General features: G+C 38.5%; 1 pseudogene; it reads left to right on the forward strand.

The window, feature by feature from the left end:
* The first annotated feature begins 1,228 nt into the window (after nucleotides 1-1,228).
* Nucleotides 1,229-2,424, forward strand: LOC136131353 (cyclin-G2 pseudogene; annotated as a pseudogene).
* Nucleotides 2,425-7,143: the final 4,719 nt, after the last annotated feature.

Below are 7,143 nucleotides of genomic sequence, written 5' to 3' on the forward strand. Positions count from 1 at the left end.
ATCCACATGACAGATGGTAGTGTACCATGACAGATGGTATAAAATGATATCACTGGATTAGGATGACAGCTATTGGGGAGTTCAAATTCTGATCATACTTTGAAGGTAGAGTCAAAAGGATATTCTAATGTTGCAAATGGTATATGGCATTACCTGTTGCCCCCCAAACCACCCATGTGTACACTTATGATGTTGTCCAATGTTTTAGAAATATCAACAGTTAACTATTGAACCCTTCCAGTTAAGTTTGGCAGATTGACCACCCTTGCCCATCAGCTCTCCCTCCAAAAACTTCATTAAAATATCAGTGAAGAAGCAAAAAAGTATTAACCACAAGGGTAAATTCAACATAAGGGAAAACCATGGATGAAAGATTTCAAAAAATGTTTAGACAGCAAACTAATGGAGGAGATTTAATGAACTTACCAGACTAGAAGAAGTAGAAATCCAAATACCTGCAAGAGGTGGGGTACTTATAAGAATTTATCTAATTTACCTTGAAGAATGCCTAGAACATGGGCTGAGGTGTGATTGGCAACATGATTGGTTTAATATCTGTACATCAACTGGTTGAACTTGCCTGCTCCCCTGCAATTCCCTGAGCAGTCAGAGAACGACTCTACCCACCTCCATCGCATGCAGCAACAGGTTTAGTCTGGAGAAACTAAGCCCAGGAGCTCTGGATTCAGAGACAACAGACATAGGATAAGATAGGGGTGAGTGTTGGAGCTAAGAATATTGGAATTATGTAAACATCTATGTATTGAAACACTGGACTAGCAGGCTGCTTCTCCTGCTTTGCTCCTAGAATCCTAGACAGCCAGGTTGCTACCCTCCACCAACACACAACAATGCACTTCTTCCAATCAGCTTCTCATTTTTACATAAAGGGAATGCCGATAATCACTGCACATTTGAGAAAAGACAACTCAAGAGGCAGAGACAAAAACAAACAGAAAAAAACTTGGACAAAAACAATCAATGGAACAGAGAACCAAATAAAGGTCATAGTTAATATCATCAAAGATAGAAGAAAAGATTATCTGTTTATGAAACCAAAATGGGATCTTATAGAAAAGGAAATAAGAACAATTTTTAACTTTGGAAATTAAAAATATGATGAACAAGAACAGGTTTGCTTCAGCTTCTGCTGATGGCATGCCATGGCCCGAGAGCTGCTGGGAGACCAGAGCCTGCAGGAGGAGATGCTGCCAGTAGGAGGGTGGGCATGGACAGCGGTGTGAAGCTGGGCTCTGAGGCTGCGGAGGAGGTGGCAGAGGCAGTGGAGGGTTGGATGCTTGTTGGGGGCACTGTTGAGCTGGTGGGTCACTGACCCAGGGAAGAGTCCATCGTGTTCTTCTGTGCTCAGCTCTCTCCAGGCCAGATGCTGCCTCTCCCACCTAGTGAAGGATCTGGGGGCATAGGTCTTGGCAGTCTGGAATAAGTTCAGCTCTCTGAGCTACTGAAATTCTACTTGGAATAGGAACAGAAATTCCAACCACAAAAAAAGGACTGAGCTTGACGAAGGCTTCCCCTGAGAACAATAACATTGTGTGTTAAAGACAGAGACAGGTCAAGATTTAAGAGATTTAACCAACTTTTTTATTTTCAATCTTGCACATAAACTTTTATCCTGGTTGTCAATATTTTGGACAGATCCTTGGCTTTTATGAAGGTGAAACCTAAAATTTGTCTTGCACTGGAGTCTGTTGTTTTTGCTGGCTGCCAGAAGAGTTGAAGAAGAATGCAATGATTCATCTTCTCATGAAGTAGTCTGGATTACTCAATGTAAATGCACTGCTTCTGACAGAAAACAAAGGAAAAAAATAACTTTGGAAGAAAAATTAGAACAATGAAATGGAACATACTGCTGTATTAAACTTTTTTTTTCTTACACAAGACTATTATATTTCTTCATATTTCGGAAAGGAAAGAAATATTGAGCCTTGATAAACTGGAAGCTCAGCTGAAAGCTTGCAATTTTCCACTAGTCTTTGCAAAAGCAAAGCCATCAGTATTAGCTTTGTGTCTTCTCATTCTGGAAGTAGAAACGTAATTCATTAAGTTATCGCAGTTTCTCCAGCTTGTTGTAAAGTATTCAAAGATTAATGATACTGAGTCCTTTTACTGGAGGTAAGTAAATAGTTTCTAAGTGACTAGCTGGATATTTTCTCTTGGATGTTGCAAGAAGTTGGTTTGGATTGTCTATAGGCAAGAGCCCAGACACTCCAAGACAGCAACTGTGGTGTTCCTAAGTTGTCAACAATACCAGAAGATTGCTGTCTTGATGAAAGTGAAAGTGAATCCCTTAAGGATGTGAATTTTAGAGAATGAAGTCTCAGCAGTTCTCTCGCCATCTCAGTGATCAAAGATGCACTGTCTTTTTCAACTCAAAAGTGGCACACTCTCTGTTTTCCATCTTAGAAATCTAATTACATTGTGTCAGACTTTAAATTATACATATAGTTTATAAGCAATTAATGGGGAAGTAGGTAGTTTTTGGTCCAGCCCCTATCTAGGTAGGACTACAAAGACTGGAACACCTGTTGTCTATAATTATTCAGATCAGATCTGGTTTATTTTCATATTCCAAGCTATCAAATGGGTTAGGACCTCTCAAATGATTGAAAATGATTAAAATTTTTCACTTTAGTTTTTTCTTTAAATAAAATAATTTTTAGCTACTTTTCCATATGGATAATATATTTTGCTGGTAAGGATGTAGGGAGGTAAAGAGAGAACCTTCTTTTTCCCCATGATGAAATATAAAGCAGAAGACTTTGATATCTGCTGAGAATAAAAGAGCCGAGTCTGAGCGAAGATGAGGTTTGAGGGAGGGGAGTGGTGCAAGTTCTGAATGTGTTTTGAGGGGAAGCTTGGAGGGAACTAATCAAGGAAAGTAAGAGTACTGAGGTTGATGCTGAGGTCCTAGCCAGGGCTGAAAATCATGAATTTATAGTAGTGCAAAATCAAAGAATTGGGAGATATTTATCCAATATTCTCAACTATCAAAATGTAGAAACAAAAAGGTTAACTGTTACTGCTCCAGGATTTGGGTTTTGCAGTTGCTGAACTTCTGAGGTCCAAGCTCAGTAAGGAAGGAAGTTAGCCTAGGATGGAACCGATAAATCCAAAGAAAATGGGGAATCCAGGGACTAGAGGGTTTGTGGAAATTGTTGTGCAGATTTGGTGGGAAGGATAGTAGGAGAGAGGTGAAAAAACAAAAATTTGTTTACAAAGTATAGAATATGAAACTTTGAAATTTCTGAGTGAGCTATTAATATGTGTTCTTTAGAGGAGCGCTGTAATGCAGAGGAGGAAAGGTAAGGTGAAAGAGGTCTAGGGAATTTGAAACTAGGATGCCATCCTTTGTCTACATGAATGCTAAAATCTCCTAGAATTACGGCAGAAGTATGGCAGAAAAATACTGTGAGCCAGGTCTGAAGGTCTACATTCAATGAAATGAGCTTAACAAGGATGATATACAATAAATAGCCTTAAATGAGGATGGACTTTTACAGGCAGATGGAAGAGTTAAAGTCAGGAAGAAGAATGAGGGAATCAGGAGAATGTCACCTCCACTATCTCTCCATATATCCACTTTCCTGTGGACATCGGAAAAAGAATAGCTTTCAGTAGAGAGGCTTACGGGAGTACTAAAAGTCACAATTAATCAAGGTCTGTCTTCCTGTAGCATCAATTTCCATGCTTGGCAAACAATTTCATATATCTCAGATTAATAGAAACTCAGATGCATTTTGAAGTAGGATACTAAATTTATGTACATTAATGATAAAACAGCAAATGACAAAGAAAATTTACACTTATGAAATGCTGCTTTGGACTAGTCCTATGGTTCCTTCCAAAGACTCTCTTTTCACTGTCACGTATGTGGAAAACTTTAGAATTATCTAGGAGGAAAGGGGAGGGGAAGCGGTCCTGAAAGAGAAGGACACCAGGCAGTTCATTATCCACAGAAAGGACTCTTGCATGGCAACGAATAAGGTGGAGGTTGTGTTGTTTAATAGAGAGAAAGATCAGGAAGAGACATTTGAAAACAGTAATAGTGCAGGTGCCCAGGGAAAGAAAAGAGGAGAGAGTGTAGGATGCTGCAATTGTTCAGTGATTAAGAGAAACAAGAATGAAGATTGTCCACAGGTGATTGTTCTCAGATATCTTCCATTCTAACTTTCGCACAAGTCATTTTTGTGTGGGAAGTACTGTACCCTGCTTGTCTTAGGCATGTGGTAAGGACTGTATATGAGGCGATATCAGCCAGAGTGCTGATAAATCCAGGGTTTTTCACGGTGTTAGAAGCAGTGAGTCATTAGTTTAAGTTCCTTCCTCATAACCCTCCATGTATCTTATAATTAATTGAAACGGTGATGAGATGACTTAACTTTAGCTCAGTCACTCTTTTCTGTCAGGTCAGAGATAACCAATGAAGACCCCAAGACACGATTTCACTTTTTGAAAAAATTGGTTTTCATAATGCTTGTCTCTTCAACCTCCTTAGGAGAGACAATAAATGCATGCAAGCTGCTAACAATGAGTTTCTCAGCACGTTCAACTTGTTAAGTGCCCAAGTATCCGATCTTTTGGCCTTCTGCTCACACAGTGTCTTAAATCCCGGTTCTTTTGTTGGAACTATTTGCTTTTATAAAAAATTACAGCAACACTGGTATTTTTTTCCTCCTTAAGGGTTATTTTGTCCTCATGAGAGATCTCTAAAAATGCATCAGAGGAAAGACATAATCTCAGAACCCTTGAAGCTCTTTTCCTCTGTTGCCCAAATGATTCTGCTATTTTGAAATTATGCAGCATTTTTCAACCAGAAAGCTTCGTGAAGAATACTTCCTTCCTCAAATGTTTTTGGATATTGAAATATAGTCCCTGTTTTCCCTGTCAGTGAAAGTGATCACATTATCTTCAGATAAACTAATTTCATGATTTATTAATAATCATATGGCAGTAATTTGACCTGGTATGGCTATGAATGGTGAACTAGACTTTTTATGAGAAACTCTGGAATTTAAAGACGTATATTTTTGATCTAGCCTGAAAGAGCGGCAGTCATTTCCAGAAGGACTGAAGGCAAGTCAGTTGAAAAGTATTGTGAGTTTGGAGCCACTGATAAAAGGGAATTTTTCTAAAAAGGCAGGCAGTGGCCTCAGGAAAGGAGACTTGCTAAGGGTACTGGGTACAGACAGGAAATAATAGAATTGCCAAATTGGGTTTTTGAGGCTATGAGGATGAGACTTAACCTGGAATTATTGAGTTTAAGTCTAGCGAAAAAGAACAGAGTAACACCTGGGGCTGTTATCAATGGTCTGCTAGCCCGAGAGGGTAATAACAAAGTAATGCTAACCCTAGCATAAATTGTTTAATTTTTATTTTTAAGAGATACTCTTCTCACCTAGGTACAATAAAGCAACAGCTGATATCTATTAAACAAAATCCATATTTACTCAGTCATTTAAGCATCAACTGATTTACTGAATTTTTAAAAAGACTTAAAATTGTCCTAGAAAATTTCCCAACTCTATTGAGAGGTAGTGGGGATTTGTGGTGGATGTTTAAAGATGCTGTGAATTAGATAATTTGAAAAAGAAAGTGTGTGACATAAGGACTAGGATGAAGAAAGGCAATAGCTAAAAACAAAACAATGGAAGTCATATTATAAATATTAGAAAGATATTTGAATGATAGATTGTTTGGATTTTTTTCGAATGGTCACAGAAAAATACTATACATCCCCAAATAGAAAAGTAGCACTGATTTAGGAATCTTAATCAATGATGTCATGTTGGATGGGCAAGGATTATATAGACAATAGGATGACGGTGGTGGCTATTGCAATTACATAAATACTACGTGAACCTCCCTTGCAGGGCAAGCTGCGATTATGGAAAAGTAAAGAAGGAATAGGTGTGAGAGGCTGTGGTTGTAGCTGATTGCATTTAAGCAAACTGTTTCCACCATTGGTTTAAGATAGATGTGGTCTGTGTGATGGTGATTAGGTCTACCAGAGTCTATCCTGCCTAAGTGAGGAGGCTTCTTGGATGAAAACTTGACCTCAGAGAAGAGGGAGTCAATGACTCAATCTGTAGATATTCAAACCAAAACCAGGCATTTTTCATCCTTGGGGAATAGTGATGCTGAGTACACATCATTTTTGCCAGTTGTCTCCTCTATGGATCTATATTTTAAAGTAAAAACTAAGTTTTTTTTAAAATCTCTAAGACGGGAACAAGCAACTTGGCTGTGTTATCCTTTAGTAGAACATAACATAAAAAGTGGAAAGAAGCGTTTTCCTCCAATTCAAAAATTTGATGCTTCTGGGATTTGAGTGCCACTATTGCAGCATCAGCAGAAATGATGGGCAAGGCTAGGAACAGTGATCGTGATCCTCCAAGGCTACATCACTAACCAGAAGACATGCTTGTATTTAATGAACAAGGCTAAGGAAGAAAAGAGAATAACAGTACAGGTGAAACTTTAAAAAATATGACTTGGTTTAAGTACATGCGAGGTACCTGGTGGAACTCCCAGAAGTGCTTGGAAGGAAAAGAATTTTGCATAGGATTTGTCCTAAATTATGAAATAAGGGGGAAAAAAGCAAAAAAGGGTGAGGGAGGTGATATTTCAATTGATTTGGATTAGATAATGTGATAGATAGAATAATGGCTCCACAAAGATGTCCAAATCCTAATCCTCAGAAACTGTGAATGTTACATGGTGAGGGGGAAATTAAGGTTGAGATTGGAATTAAGATTGCTAATCAGCTAATGCAGGAAATTATTCTGGATTATGCAGGTGGGTTCAGTGTAATCCAAAGGGTCATCGAGGAAGAAGGAGACAGAAAAAATAGAACCAGAGAAATGGCAGCATAGAAAAGATTCAACTAGTCATTGCAGGCTCTGAAGATGGAAGGGGGCCATGAGCCAAGGAAGGTGGGTAGCCTCTAGAAGATGGAAAAGGCAGAAAAATGAATTCTTCCCTAGAGCTCTCAGTAAGGAATGCAGTCCCACTGACACGTTGATTTTAGCCCATTTCAGACTTCTGTCCTCTAAAACTGTAAGATAATAAATTGATGTTGTCTTAGCTGCTAAGTTTGTAGTAATATGTTACAACAGCAATAGG

This window comes from Phocoena phocoena, chromosome 11 (genome assembly GCF_963924675.1).
Source record: "Phocoena phocoena chromosome 11, mPhoPho1.1, whole genome shotgun sequence".
In the NCBI taxonomy this organism is placed as follows: Eukaryota; Metazoa; Chordata; class Mammalia; order Artiodactyla; family Phocoenidae; genus Phocoena; species Phocoena phocoena.